Raw genomic sequence first — 16583 nt, forward strand, 5'->3', positions numbered from 1 at the left:
GGGGGCGGATCAGTCCGCTTCTATTAGATGCGAGGGGGCGGATCAGTCCGCTTCTATTAGATGCGAGGGGGCGGATCAGTCCGCTTCTATTAGATACGAGGGGGCGGATCAGTCCGCTTCTATTAGATGCGAGGGGGCGGATCAGTCCGCTTCTATTAGATACGAATGGAGGATAATGCCAGAAAAGCAGAAACTCCTAATTACCCTTCAGACCAAAATGACAAAAAAACAGACCACCACCAACTCCTAACCTCTTCTTCCTCCTCTCTGTTCTCCTCCTCGTCAGACCCTGTATCCGACCCAGGCTGTGTGTGCACGTTAACCCCTGGTGATGCTGTGAGGGCCCCAGGCATGGTAGTGTTGGCCCCTTCCCCCGGCCCTGGCCCCGGGCCCTGGCCTGCCTCCTGCTCTTCCTTCAGGCCCTTGGCCTCCATGTACTCTTTGGTGAACTGCTGCTGGGTCTTCAACTGCAGCTGGCGCTCCACCTTCTGCAGCTCCTTCAGGATCTTCTTCTTCTTCTGGACCTGAAAGACACGTCGCCACGGGGGGGGAGAAATCAGACCCATAGTTCTATGGTCAGACCTCGCACATCAATTCGTTGAAAGACTAGATGGGTGGAGCTTATCGATCTGTCCCCTGCTCATTAGGCACCAAACTAAATAAATGAAACAGGATGGGACTACCTGGACTGCCTGGAATTAGAAACGCACATTTTCGCTTTGTGTTGCAAAAAGCTAAAAGTTTCCGTTGTGTGCCATATACTTGTATTGAGGGTCTATGACAGTGTTCCCCAAACTCGGTCCTGGGGACTCCAAGGGTAATGAAGTCATCAAGATTTGATTATTTCAATCAGCTGTGTAGTGCTAGAGGAAAAACCCCCAGGACCGAGTTTGGGGAAGTAATTCAAAAGAATCTCTGTGGTCCAATAACTATGAATGATCCTCTGTCTGCTTTCACCTGCTCCTCCCGGCTCTTCTTCAGCTCTTCGATCTTGTCTTTGGTGAGCGGCTCTCCCTGAATGAGTTCCAGAGACTGCAGCTGGGCCTTCTCTATGGCTGAGATCCTCTGGCCCAGCTCATTAAGCTTCCCCTCTGTCTCCTCCACGATACACTCCAGGGGCTGGCACAGGTGGAAGGGGGGCAAAGCCTCTGCATCCCCGGGCCCCGGGCCGGGACGCACCCCCCCTGGACTGGAAGGGCTGGGAGTGAGGGCAGCCTGTCTCTGCTTGGACGAACCTGGAGAGGAGGAATGGAGGAAGAAGAGGGATGAAGAGGATGGAGGGAACGAGGGAGAGAGGGATGTTTTGCAGGATTAGGTCACATTACAACAAAACAGGCCAAGCCAAGGCTCTCCATTTCACCTTTGCTGGAGACGGGTGGTGGGGACGTGGTGATGTTGGAGGGGGTTCTGTCTGGCTCCTGGGGGGGAACCACCATGGCCAAGGCCTGGAATGGGACACGAGGAACCTGGGGATAGATTAGTGGTCGTAAAACAACTAGTTAAAGACATGCTGGCCATTTCCTGTTTCAATAGGGTAAAACAATTTCATAAAAAATGTCTAACCTGAGAGGGGTCTTGTGAGGGGGGTGTGAGTTGGCAGAGGTCGGGCGCGTGGACAGACAGGATGTTGTTAGGGAAGTCTAGCAGGTAGGACACCACGTTGGTGTGGCCACCCTTCGCAGCTTCAATCAGCATCGTCGAGCCGTCCTATTGGAGGAGAAACCGGAAGTGAGTAAGTGTGCACGAGGCTTCATTACAGTTAACTTTCTATTATGATACTCTTGTTCCTATGGCAGAGACGGCTTCCTCATGAGTTTGATGTGTGTTTTACCTTCAGTCTGTCTGTGTGTGTGTTTTACCTTCAGTCTTCTGTGTGTGTGTTTTACCTTCAGTCTGTCGTGGTGTGTGTTTACCTTCAGTCTGTCTGTGTGTGTGTTTTACCTTCAGTCTGTCTGTGGGTCTTGTGTGTTTGTTTACCTTCAGTCTGTGTGTGTGTTTTACCTTCAGTCTGGTGTTGTGTTTTTACCTTCAGTCTGTGTGTGTGTTTTACCTTCAGTCTGGTGTGTGTGTTTTACCTTCAGTCTGTGTGTGTGTGTTGTACCTTCAGTCTGTGTGTGTGTTTTTACCTTCAGTCTGTGTGTTGGTACCTCCGTGTGTCGTGTGTTTTTACCTTCAGTCTGTGTGTGTGTGTTTTACCTTCAGTCTGTGTGTGTGTGTTTTACCTTCAGTCTGTGTGTGTGTGTTTTACCTTCAGTCGGTGTGTGTTTTACCTTCAGTCTGTGTGTAGGGTCAGCTCCGTGCGCCAGCAGCAGCTCTACCACAGCCAGGTGTCCTCCAGCGCAGGCCAGAGACACCACCGTGTGGTCCTTGTTAGCTGTCGCTCTGTTCACATTAGCACCTGGACACAAAACACAGGAAGTCAAATCTAAAACGCAAGAATATTACTGAGTTAAATTTTATAGAGGGAAATAAGTTAATTGAAATAAATTCATTAGGCCCTAATCTATGGATTTCACGACTGGACAGGGGCGAAATGCAAAGCACTCACTTTGTCACTTCAACTTCTCCTTCCAGTGTCTGCCATAGTAGGACTTAGTTTTAAAGGGCATTGTAGTGGTTTAAAAAACTGTCTAACCTAACCCACCCTTGCTGATGAGGAACTGCACGGTGCAGAGGTGTCCTGCTCTGGCTGCCTTCATCAGGGGTGTCCTCCCTCCCTCAGACTCATGCTCCTGGAAAACAGACAAACAGGACGTAGATTTTAGGAGAAGGTATGGGCGGAAGGAAAGAAAGGAAAGAGGTTAAGAAAATAAGGACAAGGGCATAAGGAAAGAAGGAAAGGACATAAGGAAAGAAGTAAAGAAGAGGAGAGAAGACGGAAAGAAGAGAAGGACATACGGAAAGAAGTAAAGAAGAGGAGAGAAGACGGAAAGAAGAGAAGGACATACGGAAAGGAAAGAAGGAAAGGACATACGGAAAGGAAAGGACATACGGAAAGGAAAGAAGGAAAGGACATACGGAAAGGAAAGGACATACGGAAAGGAAATACGGAAAGGACATAAGGAAAGAAGAGAAGGAAAGAATGAAAGATAACAGGCGTACCAGATCGGCTCCAGTCTGCAGTAGAACGTCGGCCACGTCAGTGTGTCCGTTCTCACACGCGTACGTCAGCGCTGTGTCTCCCGTCGCCGTGGTAGCGTGCACGTTCGCCCCTACAGAGAGAGTTCAGAGGTGAGCCAAAAGAAAAACTAACAAGCCCTGTTAAAAGGCAGAGGTTGTCAACTTTACCTACAATATCCATCTAGTTACCAGGCTAAGAACTGGAGTCTCACATAAGTTCCCTACAAAAATACTAAAGATCAAACTAAGAATCTTCAATATGATTCCCCATCTCACCTGCAGCCAGGAGGTATTTGACCAGCTCCAGGTGTCCCTCCTGTGCAGCCTCCATGAGAGGAGTGGAGCAGCCCAGCTCGATGTCGGCCCCGGCCTTGATGAGGAAGTCCGCCACCTCCAGGAACCCTCCACAGCAGGACAGCGTCAAGGCTGTCTCCTGCGTCTCCTCCGTCTGGGCATTGATGTTGGCACCTGGAGGGAGGGAGAGAGATGAGAGGTTAGGGTCTATATTAGGAGTGAGACTCTCTCCAACAGGCCTGACAAAGTACTTCATTACACACAATAACATAGTATACATGCAAGAGCATTGAACAGTGTGCAGGTATCCATTGATCTGCCAGTTGATTACCCTGAGCCAGTAGCAGGGCCACCATCTCTTCATGACCTTCTCTAGCTGCCTCCATCAGAGGGGTGTAACCTTCATCATTCACCTGGACACATTAAAACATACACTGTTACTCAGCGGCTGAATCCTAAAACACCCCCTTCCCCGGGCCCCTCCATTTCAGAGTTCACGCGCACCTTCGCCATTTGCACAAGTGTCCCAAAGCTGAAGGAGTGAAAACGATCCAGGGCGTAGGGGCTCATTATCCCCTCCAGTAGCACTCTGAGCCTGCAATGCTACCGGCTTCATAGCGAAGTGGAATCCCATAAGGCACCATGTTATTTTAAAATGTGTGCAATTTCACACAAAAGAATGGAAAGGGGTGCTTAATTCTATGACACGTGCATTGGTTTGCCTGATGTCGAGACTTGACATGTAAAAGACAAATACCTCTCAAATGAAACGTTTGACTGTTAGAGGTTTATGTTCTGTAAAACGACAGGGTTTTTTACTAAAAGCAGAACATGAACTGCGTGACGTAAGTCAGGTGTGTGTCCTGAAGTTGATGGGTTGAAGTCACCCTCAGAGTGACAACCGAGGGCCCTTCACGCAGGTTGGTAAGGGAGAGGTGGTGGTTTGGGATTCACCATCTCTCGCTCTGTGTTGGACGCTAACCCATCAGAGGGCTGTAGCCCTCATCATTCATCTAGACACACATGAAAACATATACTCCAATAGGACTGTGTGTTGCTACTCACCTCCTCTAGGTTGGCCCCTCTCTCTATGAGCAGAGCTGCTAGATCTACATGCCCGCCGCAGGCTGGCCAGGCGTGAGGGGCGACTCGAAGGATCCGCGGGCTGTTGACTCTGCGCCCCGCTGTCCAACAGCAGCCGTGCCACCTCCACCATGCCCATCCTGGACAGGAACGACACACACACAGGGACAACATAAGCACCCTGAGTGGGTTATGACACAAGGTTGACATGCAGGTAGAGAGAGGCTGTGTGTTGGGTCATATGCTCACCATGCAAGCTTCCATCAGCGCTGTGTGCATCTCATCCGTCTTATGCTCCTGATCTGCCCCGGCTTCCAGTAGAAACCTCACCATGTCCAGATGACCTGGAGGGAGGGAAAATCATTTAATAGAAATTGACATTTTGTTGTCTGAGACTCTGAATGAATGCATTGGGGGGGGGGGGGGGCGCACCAGAATACGTAAAAAACAACAGGTACACACTTGAAATACGAGACAAACTGAGAAGACCTTTGTAGCAGGCGAGTGTGAGGGCGCTCTCCTTGAACTCGTTTTGAGTGTGGTGTGTTGATCCGGCGCCGTACTCCAGCAGAACCCTGGCCACCTCCACGTGGCCCGCCGCTGCGCCCCCTCCATTAGAGGGGTGTGTCCGTTCTCGTTGTGGTCCTCGATGTTGGCCCCCTCTTTAGGAGAACCTTCACCACATCTACGAACCCCCCAGCCAGGCGTACGTCAGGGCTGTGTACCTACAGAGGAGAGAGACCGTACGTCAGGGCTGTGTTACCTACAGAGGGAGAGAGAGACCGTAGGCAGGCTGTGTTACATATCAGAGGGAGAGAGACAGTACGTCAGGGCTGTGTTCACCTACAGAGGGAGAGAGAACATACGTCAGGGCTGTGTTACCTACAGAGGGAGAGAGACCGTACGTCGCAGGGCTGTGTTACCTACAGAGGGAGAGAGACCATACGTCAGGGCTGTGTTACCTACAGAGGGAGAGAGACCATACGTCAGGGCTGTGTTACCTACAGAGGGAGAGAGACCAGTACGTCAGGGCTGTGTTACCTACAGAGGGAGAGAGACCTACGTCAGGGCTGTGGTTACCTACAGAGGGGGAGAGACCGTACGTCAGGGCTGTGTTACCTACAGGGGGGAGAGACCGTACGTCAGGGCTGTGTTCCTACAGAGGGGGAGAGACCATACGTCAGGGCTGTGTTACCTACAGAGGGAGAGAGACCGTACGTCAGGGCTTGTTACTACAGAGGAGAGAGACAATTTATCCAAGCAGAAATCTAAACACTTTGGTTTGGACAAAAACATGATGACAATAAATAACCACACACACAAGGCAGATGGAAAAGGAGTTGTGTATTCCGTACCGGTGGAGGACTGTGCGTTGGCGTCAGCCCCGTGGACCAGGAGCAGCTTGACGATGTCGACGTAACCGCCGCTCGCCGCCGCCATCAGGGGTGTGATGTCACCTTTAATCCCCCGGTCTCCACGTTGGAATGCATGGCCAGCAGCACCTGGACAACCAAGTCACAGCAGGGGTCGGGGATCAGAGGTCATATAATGTAAATGTATGGTGTAGAGCACATATGTCAGATCAAGGCCCGCGGGCCACATCCGGCCCGCGAGAAGGTTTTTTACGGCCCCTGGGATGATCTTGATTTATTATTAGAACGGCCCGCAGACCGCAGCAAGCCGGCAGCCGCAGATCTTTTACACGCACCAATACTACATTTCCCACAATGCAACGGTGACGGCACCGAGCAGTAGGCTGCTTCATTTCAATATTTATTGGCACAGCAGTCGTCAGCATCACAGTAAATTAACTTTCAGATACCATCAAAAATGGCAAACGGAAGGTGGACACTGAGAACCGGGGGTTTCAAACAAGGTGGGAGTCGGAGTATATGTTCACGGAGGTAGCTGGAAAACCTGTGTGTCTTCTGTGTGGAGAAAGTGTGGCGGTACTGAAAGAGTATAAATTGAGACGACATTATGAAACGAAACACGAGGACAAAAACAAGAATATGGACATGGAACAAAGCTACAAAAGGCAGAGGAATTAAAACGAGCCTCAAATCTCGACCAGGCTCTGTTCAAAAAAGCCAAATCACAAGGCCAGGGCTGCTGTCAAGGCAGTTTTATTTTGGCAGAAGAGATCGGCTAAATCAGCCCGGCCATTTACGGAGGGGGATTCATCAAAAACTGCATGATTAAGTTGTGACGAAGTTTGCCAGAAAAAAGGCAACTCTTTTTAAATGTGAGTCTGAGCAGAACACCATTGCCGGAGAGAGTAGACCAGTTGTTCCATCAATCTAAAAAGCAGCTTGTGAAAAGGGAAAAGTTTCATTGCATATTCCTTGGCTGTGGATGAGAAGCACCGACATTTCTGACATTGCCCAGTTGTCAATTTTCATCGCGGAGTGGACTCCAGCCTAAGCGTGACAGAGGAGTTTTTTGGCTTTACGTCCTATGCATGCCAACAACTACGGGGCATGAATTTGTAAAAGGTGTCAAGAGTGTGTAAATGAGATGGAGCTTGCCTGGGAAAAACTCGTGGGTTGACAACTCGACGGACGCACCTGCGATGTGTGGACACAGAAGCGGCTGGTGGCGAAGATACGGGAAAAGATGCAAGAGGAAAACGCGACAGGTGAGCTGACAGCTTATCATTGTATCATACACCAGGAAGCGTTGTGGCGGTAAAAGCCTTGAAAATGGAGCATGTAATGAGCATCCATTCACGCGCACCGGTTAACTTTATCAGAGCAAAAGTTTGAATCACGCCAGTTCAAGGCATTCCTGACGGAGTTAGAAACGGAGCATGGTGATTTGCCTTATCACACAGAGGTGCGATGGCTAAGCCGGGAAAGGTGCTTCAAAGATGTTTCGAGCTTCGTGAGAGATTTGTCTGTTCTTGGACAGCAAAGGGAAAGACACACACAACTCCGAGACGAAATGTTTCTGTGTGAAATGGCTTTTCTGTTGACATTACGAGTCATCTGAATGCAATGAACTTGCAGCTGCAGGTCGGGATCATATGTCATCTCTGATATGTACAGTACAGTGAAGGCATTTAAACCCAAACTGACTCTGTTGGGAGACCGCAGATGCGGAAAGAAAATTTGAGCCACTTTCCCAGCTGCCAGACCATGAAAGAGAAGCTCTCCTACCAGTGCGTTCCCGACGCACAGTTGGCTGATAAAATAGGTATGCTTGCCGCTGACTTTCGACGCCCGATTTGCTGACTTTGAAGCACAAAAAAGCAGGTTGGAACTCTCGTAACCCATTTGCTGTTGACGTGTGAAAGCTCACCACCAAACCTCCAATGGAGTGATTGACCTCCATGCAATGATGCACTGAGGGCAAAAATATGCGGCAGTGGGTGCTGCGGAGCTCGCGCCCCGTTCCCTCCCGACACAAATGCCCAGCTGCGCATTCCAGGCTGCTCAAACGTTGTCTATGTTGGCAGCACATACCTGTGTGAACAACTGTTTTTCTTTGATGAAACCTGAACAAAACATCACACAGAAGTCGACTTAACTGCTGAACACCTCCACTCAATTCTGAGGATTCCTCAGCTCAGAGCCTTACCCCGAACATTGATGAACTTGTGGAAAAGATGGAACATCCACCAGTCAATCACCCTCAACCTCAAACAAGTGAACTATTACTGTGCAATCACATATTTAGAGTTTTTACTCAGTTCAAGTTTAAAAGTTAAAGTTTAATATTTGTTTTCACTGCATGTTACTTCTCCTTAAACAAAGTGTTGTTTTGATTAATAGATTTTGCACTTTATTTTATTGTATTTCAATCCAATTATATTTTAAAAATATTTCAGTTGAGTGATGATAGAAAATTGCTATTATTGTTTTTTTTCTTTGAAGTAATTTAGCCACTTTTGCTAAAATAGAACATATCAGGCTACTGATGGTGCCTTGAATACCGGTTTCTTTCATTTAATGTTCATGTTAGGGGATTTTTATATAAAGGAAATTTGTCTTTTGTGGTCTGTTGAAAATTAAAAGATTACTGACAGAGCCATATGAAAAATATTGCTTTATTATCTGATCATATTGGAATATATTTTGTTAGGTTTTCAGTAGGTTCAATTAGGTTCACTAGACTATATGCGTCATTTAAAACATTTTCAATGAACATTCGAACAGTCCGGCCCTCGCTTGTAGCTAATTTTTTTTTATTTGGCCCCTCCGTCCAATTTGACTTTGACACCCTGGTGTAGAGTGTGTTTGTGGGGACTCAACCTCATCCTGACTCACCCCACAAAAAAGAACACTTCACCAAAGTTACTAAAATGACTTAAAAAAAGGACGATTACACATTGTGCACGCACAACACAGCACAGCACTGTTCTCTCTCTCTCACAACACAACACTGCACTGTTCTCTCTCACAACAACACCTGTGCGAGTTCATAGTATCCAGCAGAGCAGGCGAGGCAGAGAAGAACTCCTCTCCTTCCTCAGTGTGTTCGTTGAGCTCCCGCCCTCTCTAGCAGCTTCCTCACAGCGTTCACGTCCCGTCCGAACACGCCTCAGCTGCCTCCGGCTGAAAATAACCAGACTGCTACAATTACTGCCCTCTGTACCAGCAGAACACACACACAGCCTTACACACACACACACACCTCATAATCACACTTCTACTATTATTTTGAAAGAAAAACAACCAGACCATATTGATCAGAGGTAACATGACACTGACTGACTTGATCACAGAGGTAAACACACTGACAACTGATTGATCACAGAGGTAACACACTGACTGACTGCGATCACAGAGGTAACACACTAGCCATGATTGATCACAGAGGTAACACACTGACATATTGATCACAGAGGTAACACACTGACATATTGATCAGAGGTAACACACTGACATATTGATCAGAGGTAACACACTGACTGATTGATTGACATATTGATCAAACACACTGACTGATTGATCACAGACGTAACACACTGACTGATTGATTGACATATTGATCACAGACGTAACACACTGACTGATTGAAATGCAGATACTGCTATATTCAGTGGGTGTCACATACTTGTCAGCCTGGCCAGCATTGAGTGTGTTTTGTGAATTGATAGATATATTGATGTTGCCTGTTTGATTCCCTCCGTAAGGCAATCAAACAGGCAAAACGTCAGTATAGAGACAAAGTAGAGTCGCAATTCAACGGCTCAGACATATGTGGCAGGGTCTATAGACAATCACACACTTCAAAGAGGTCTGGGACGTGTTGCTCCCGGACAAGCTAAACATCTTCACCTGCTTTGAGGATAACAGTGCCACCGAAGCGGCCCGCTACCAACAACTGTGGGCTCTCCTTCTCCATGGCCGACTTAAGATATTTAAACGTGTTAACCCTCACAAGGCTGCCGGCCCAGACGGCATCTCTACCCGCGTCCTCAGAGCATGAGCAGTCCAGCTGGCTGGTGTGTTTACGGACATATTCAATCAATCCCTGTCTGCTGTTCCCACATGCTTCAAGATGGCCACCATTGTTCTTGTACCCAAGAAGGCTAAGGTAACTGAAGTAAATGACTATCGCCTCGTAGCACTCACTTCTGTCATCATGAAGTGCTTTGAGAGACTAGTCATGGATCATATCACTTCCACCTTACCTGTAACCCTAGACCCACTTCAGTTTGCATACCGCCCCAACAGTTCCACAGAAGATGCAATCGCCATCACACTGCCCTATCCCATCTGGACAAGAGGAATACCTATGTAAGAATGCTGTTCATTGGCTATAGCTCAGCATGTAACACCATGGTACTCTCCAAGCTCATCATTAAGCTCAGACCCTGGGTCTGAACCCCGCCCTGTGCAACTGGGTCTTGGACTTCCTGACGGGCCGCCCCCAGGTGGTGAAGCTGATCCTCAAAGAGACACTTCACCAAAGTTACTGCAACCACAACGCTCTCCAGAGTGTGGTGTGGTCTGCACAACGCATCCCCGGGGGCAAACTACCTGCCCTCCAGGACACCTACAGCACCCGATGTCACAGGAAGGCCAAAAAGATAATCAAGGACAACAACCACCCGAGCCACTGCCTGTTCACGCCGCTATCATCCAGAAGGCGAGGTCAGTACGGGTGCATCAAAGCTGGGATTCTACTCTACTGTATTTTAGTCAATGCCACGCCAACATTGCCCGTCCTAATATTTATATATTCTTTAATTCCATTCTTTTACTTAAGTGTGTGTGTAATGTCGTGAATTGCTAGATATTACTGCATTGTTGGAGCTAGAAACACAAGCATTTTGCTACACCCGCAATAACATCTGCTGAACATGTGTATTTGAGCAATAGACTGATTAGATTTACAGACTGGGGTAGATACATACTTGTCGGCCTGGCCAGCGTTGAGTGTGTTCTCATGTATTGATAGATGTATTGATAGATGTATTGATAGATGGACTGGGGTAGATACATACTTGTCGGCCTGGCCAGCGTTGAGTGTGTTCTCATGTATTGATAGATGTGTTGATAGATGTGTTGATAGATGTATTGATAGATGTATTGATAGATGGACTGGGATAGATACATACTTGTCGGCCTGGCCAGTGTTGAGTGTGTTCTCTGCTCTCATGCGCGTCAGGGCGGCAGCCGCCTCGTCCAGGGCACAGCTCACTGACGACGTCAGCCTCCGCAGCACCTCGGGATCTGCAAACGCTTTACCATCCGCAGTTGAAAGTTTACCAATGCCTTCCGGGTTAAAGGTCATCACAGGAAACACAGGCATGGGGGCAAAACCACACCAATGAAGCCAGGCAGGTGATCGTAGAGGCAAGTCCAGCCACAGCCAATCCAATGTTAGAAGAGGCATTCATAAAGAAACACAGAAAACACAAGCATGGGTTAGATCCAAGTCAGGAAAACTGATTTGACAAGCTTCACTGTCTTGGGTGTATACACTGAGCGTACAAAACATTAGGAACACCTGCTCTTTCCATGACAGACTGACCAGGTGAAAGCTATGATGAAAGCTTATTGATGTCACTTGTTAAATCTACTTCAACCAGTGTAGATGAAGGGGTGGAGACATGTTAAAGAAGAATAAGCCTGGAGACAATTGAGACATGGATCGTTGCACGAATGTACCTAACCATAAACGTCAATGCCTTTTCCCCCGTGTTTACGATGCTCTTATGTCAGGACTAACACTGCCTGGGCTAGATAAACCCTGACTTAGATGGGGAAAAGATCTGGGTATTGATCTTGATGAGGGTCTATGGAGTGACTCATGCAGGGATGGTGTTACATCCCACATTGAACTCCAGATACAGACTGATCAGTTTCATTTCCTCCATCAGCTCTATATCACCCATCTAGACCGCAGTTCAACCCTGATATCACCTCTCTATGTTTTAGATGTGGCTCAGATGAAGGAACATTCCATTGGCATGTTCAAATACACGGTTTCTGGCAGGGGGCATGCGATACCTTATTCTCAATTCACGGGTTCATTCCTTAGACCCGGACGTCTGTCTACTGGGTAACTTTACTAATTCCAATCTTAGGCAAAGTCATACTATAAAGCTAACAGAAATGTATTGCCTTGAAATGGAATCGGATCCTCCTGCCAGTTGCAATGTGGCTATCGGAAGGTTAATAGTTGTATCCCACTGGAGAAAATCACTTACTGCTTGAGGAATAAGTTAGACATATTTTACAGAATTGGCAACTCTTTTATATACACTGCTCAAAAAAATAAAGGAACACTTAAACACAATGTACTCCAAGTCAATCACACTTCTATGAAATCAAACTGTCCACTTAGGAAGCAACACTGATTGACAATAAATTTCAACTGCTGTTGTGCAAATGGAATAGACAAAAGGTGGAAATTATAGCAATTAGCAAGACACCCCAGGAGGCCGTAGAGGGCAACAACACAGCAGCAGGACCGTACCTCCGCTTTTGTGCAAGGAGGTGCACTGCCAGAGCCCTGCAAAATGACCTCCAGCAGGCCACAAATGTGCATATGTCAGCATATGTCTCACAAGGGTCTGAGGATCTCATCTCGGTACCTAATGGCAGTCAGGCTACCTCTGGCGAGCACATGGAGGGCTGTGCGGCCCACAAAGAAATGCCCAACCCCACACCATGACTGACCCACCGCCAAACCGGTCATGCTGGAGGATGTTGCAGGCAGCAGAACATTCTCCACGGCGTCTCCAGACTCTGTCACGTCAGTCACATGTGCTCATGTGCTCAGTGTGAACCAGGTAAGATTTGGCCATATTAATGACCAAAGGCTCGTAATTCTGTGTTTATTATATTATAATTAAGTCTATGATTTGATAGAGCAGTCTGACTGAGCGGTGGTAGGCAGCAGCAGGCTCGTAAGCGTTCATTCAAACTTTACTGCGTTTGCCAGCAGCTCTTCGCAATGCTTGAAGCACAGCGCTGTTTATGACTTCAAGCCTATCAACTCCTGATATTAGGCTGGCAATACTAAAATGCCTATTAGAACATCCAATAGACAAAGGTATATGAAAAACAAATGGTATTGAGAGATATAGTCGACGCATCATAATTCCTATAATAACTACACCCTAAAACTTCTTACCTGGGAATTTTGAAGACTCATGTTAAAAGGAACCACCAGCTTTCATATGTTCTCATGTTCTGAGCAAGCTTTTTTAGCTTTTTTACATGGCACATATTGCACTTCTACTATCTTCTCCAACACTGAGTGTTTTTGGATTATTTAAACCAAATTGAACATGTTTCATTATTTATTTGAGACTAAATAGATGTTATTTATGTATTATATTAAGTTAAAATAAAAGTGTTAATTCAGTATTGTTGTAATTGTCATCATTACAAATATATATCAATAACTAAATAAATAGGCTTATTAAATCGGTATCGGCTTTTTTTGGTCCTCCAATAAATTGGTATTGGTATCGGCGTTGACAAATCCTACTCGGTCGACCTCTATTTTGTACAGTGTGTGTGTGTACATGTTAAAAAGGTCTTCACACGAAGAGCAGCTCCACCTTTCCCTCAGAGGAGGAAATGTAGACATATTGCCTACACCGACTGACCCAGTCCTCACAGATCTAACCCCAGTGCCTGGGGTCGACTAGTCTAAGCTAGGAGTTAGGGCCTAGACTAGTTAAGACAGCACCCTAACCCCTATCTAAAGGGCTAGGGGGCCAGCTAGCATCTAGGGGGCCAGCTAGCGTCTAGGGGGCAACTCCATCCTCGAGGGCCTGATTGGTGGCACCTTTTCTCTCTCTCTAGCAAACACAGCTGATTAATCACATTGCATTCTAAACTGAAGATCAGGATTAGGTGATTATTGGGGTCAGGTGTGTTAGCTGGGGCAAATACTGTGACACCAATCAGGCCCTCAAGGACTGGAATTACCCACCCCTGGTCTAGGGGGCTAGCTAGTGTCTAGGGGGCTAGCTAGTGGTGACTTATAGATGGGGCCTACAGGGTGGCAGGGAGTGAGAGGACCGAGACGCAGGGAAGGAGAGGACCGAGACGCAGGGAACAGGAAAATACAGACTGCTTGTTCTGTTAACCTAGACTGAATGACCTATTTCACAAGGAGCAAGACCCACTTCCCATCCAGGGAGGCCACCCAAGCAAAAATACTGTGTGTGCGTTGACACCAGAGATGTGGGAGAAAGTGAGCTAGAATGATCCCAGCTCTCGCCCTGATGTTTGCCTCTAACCTACATTAGTGGAAGTAGAAGTTTCAAGTTGTAGTTGCCACATGCACAAGTACAGTGAAATGGTTAACTTGCAAGCCCTACACAACAGTGAAGTAAAGATGAAATCACACACACACAAGCAAAGCTGGAGTTCACAAGACACAGCCATATAGAACGGAACCATCTTTGCAACAGAAMAGTTTAGAAGTAAAACTGTGTGTTAGTGGGTGGATCCTGCCAGTCAGTGTACCCTCTGCTCTGCCTGTGTGACTGAGTCAAACCTTAGCCTACACCTGGCTGTCAGAAGGATTTCACAACATTGCCCCAGGCGGGCAGGCGGGCCAAGGGAAGTAGTGGAGGGCTGAGGTCTGGGGGGTTGATGGTTGTATTTCCTGTCTAAACAATGTCACATGGGCTTTTGACAACAAGCAGTATTAAGAGGCTGTTGAAATTCATCTGGCTAAAGCCTTCTGTTAACTAGTGCATCTTGCTCAACACAGTCAGCGACCTGGGTTCAGAGGATTGAAAACCACTCACAACATGCCTTCTCTGACCTTACCAACACCCGTCAGAACTACCTCAACCTGCCTGCCCTCCTAACATTCTCATCCTGAATGGGTCAGAGCTAGAGTGTCGACTAGGGCTGTCCATGACACCCCAAAAAAATAATGGTCGACCGAGAGTCGTTTGTTCTTTCAAACAACCGATCGAACATTTTCTAATTTGTATTTTTCCATATATAGACATCCTATGCATTTTAATAAAATCAACTATATGCACTGAGCGTGTCTGATGCTTTAAGCACACTGTCTGATGAAATCATTAAGAGACAAAAATGACTAGAGGGAGTCCGACCGCAATTGATTTGATTGTGTGGGGCCGGGCTCAGACTTGCTGCGCTGTGTAAAAAAAATGGCAGCGAGTGACTGACTAGCACCCGTCGTCTCTCTCTCCTCCCTGCTGCAGCGGCCACCACAGAACATCAGTGTTTATCGCCCTGTCCGTATTGCTGAAGCTGTAACATAATTACAGCCATTTCCGACTGAAAACTTCTGTTACCAAAATCACTAATTTGTTTAGGAAGAAAACATTCCCTCAACTCTCTTTATGGGACTCATGTAAGCATCGCATACAGGTGATTAATAGGGGAGAACATATCATCATCACATCAATAAATTGGTTATAAACTCAGAACACATGACAGCAAAATGGATGCAGAGGATGTGACAAATAAACCTCAAAATGGGGGAATGTTTACTGGTTGCTCGGGAGGTAACTGGGAAGTTGGAGGTGTGGAAAAACTGACTAGTTGTAGAAAATAGTGGAGATGAAGAAAAAGAAGGAGAAAGCACTAGATGTATATTATGATGCCAAACAGCTGCTGTTAGATTATCACTTCTCTGACCGTTTGGAACAATGGAAACACTCAAATTATAAGCATACCAGAGTGTTGTAACATTTTAACTATATTATTTTTTTAAAGCCTTTGCGTAATAAAGACTAAAACCAGTCGCATACATTCGTGAATGCCATTTCTAAAATGGAACGGTTTATTTGTTTACGCTAATTATTCAAGGGCTGCTTTGTTATTTTATAACTAAAATGCTTGATTGCAATTCAAATCATGACTCGTATGCTGTATGATGACATGAATGAATGGTTGATACAATACCGTAGCTTACATAGCATTTACATATACAGTGCCTTAGGGAAAAATTCAGACCAAGACTTTTTCCACATTTTGTTATGTTACAGCCTTATTCTAAAATGTAATAAATAGTTTAAGCACCCGGGATGCAGGGAGAGAGGAGAGAGGGGCTGTGTGTTGGGTCATATGTTCACCATGCAGGGAGAGAGGAGAGAGCAGGGGCTGTGTGTTGGTCATATGTTCACCATGCAGGGGAGAGAGAGAGGGGCTGTGTGTTTGGGTCATATGTTCACATGCGGAGAGAGTCTGTGTGTTGGGTCATATGTTCACCATGCAGGGAGAGGAGAGTCTGTGTGTTGGGTCATATGTTCACCATGCAGGGAGAGAGGAGAGAGAGTCTCTGTGTTGGGTCATATGCTTCACATGCAGGGTGAGAGGAGAGGCTGTGTTGTTGGTCATATGTTCACCATGCAGGGAGAGAGGGAGAGAGGCTGTGTGTTGGGCTATATGTTCACCATGCAGGGAGAGGAGAAGAGGGTCGTGTGTTGGGTCATATGTTCACCCATGCAGGGAGAGGAGAGAGGGGCTGTGTTGTTGGGTCATATGTTCACATGCAGGTGAGAGAGGAGAGAGAGTCTGTGTGGTTGGGTCATATGTTCACCATGCAGGGAGAGGAGAAGAGGAGAGCGGGGCTGTGTGTTGGGTATAATGTGAGTTCGTTACAGTATTAAGACTAAACCAGGAAGT

General features: G+C 46.9%; 1 pseudogene; it reads right to left on the reverse strand.

Moving 5' to 3' along the window:
* Window positions 1-16583, reverse strand: part of LOC111965981 (ankyrin repeat and KH domain-containing protein 1-like) — a 68947-nt pseudogene that overhangs the window by 32027 nt on the left and 20337 nt on the right.

The sequence above is a fragment of the Salvelinus sp. IW2-2015 genome, linkage group LG6.2 (genome assembly GCF_002910315.2).
Source record: "Salvelinus sp. IW2-2015 linkage group LG6.2, ASM291031v2, whole genome shotgun sequence".
NCBI classification, from domain to species: Eukaryota; Metazoa; Chordata; class Actinopteri; order Salmoniformes; family Salmonidae; genus Salvelinus; species Salvelinus sp. IW2-2015.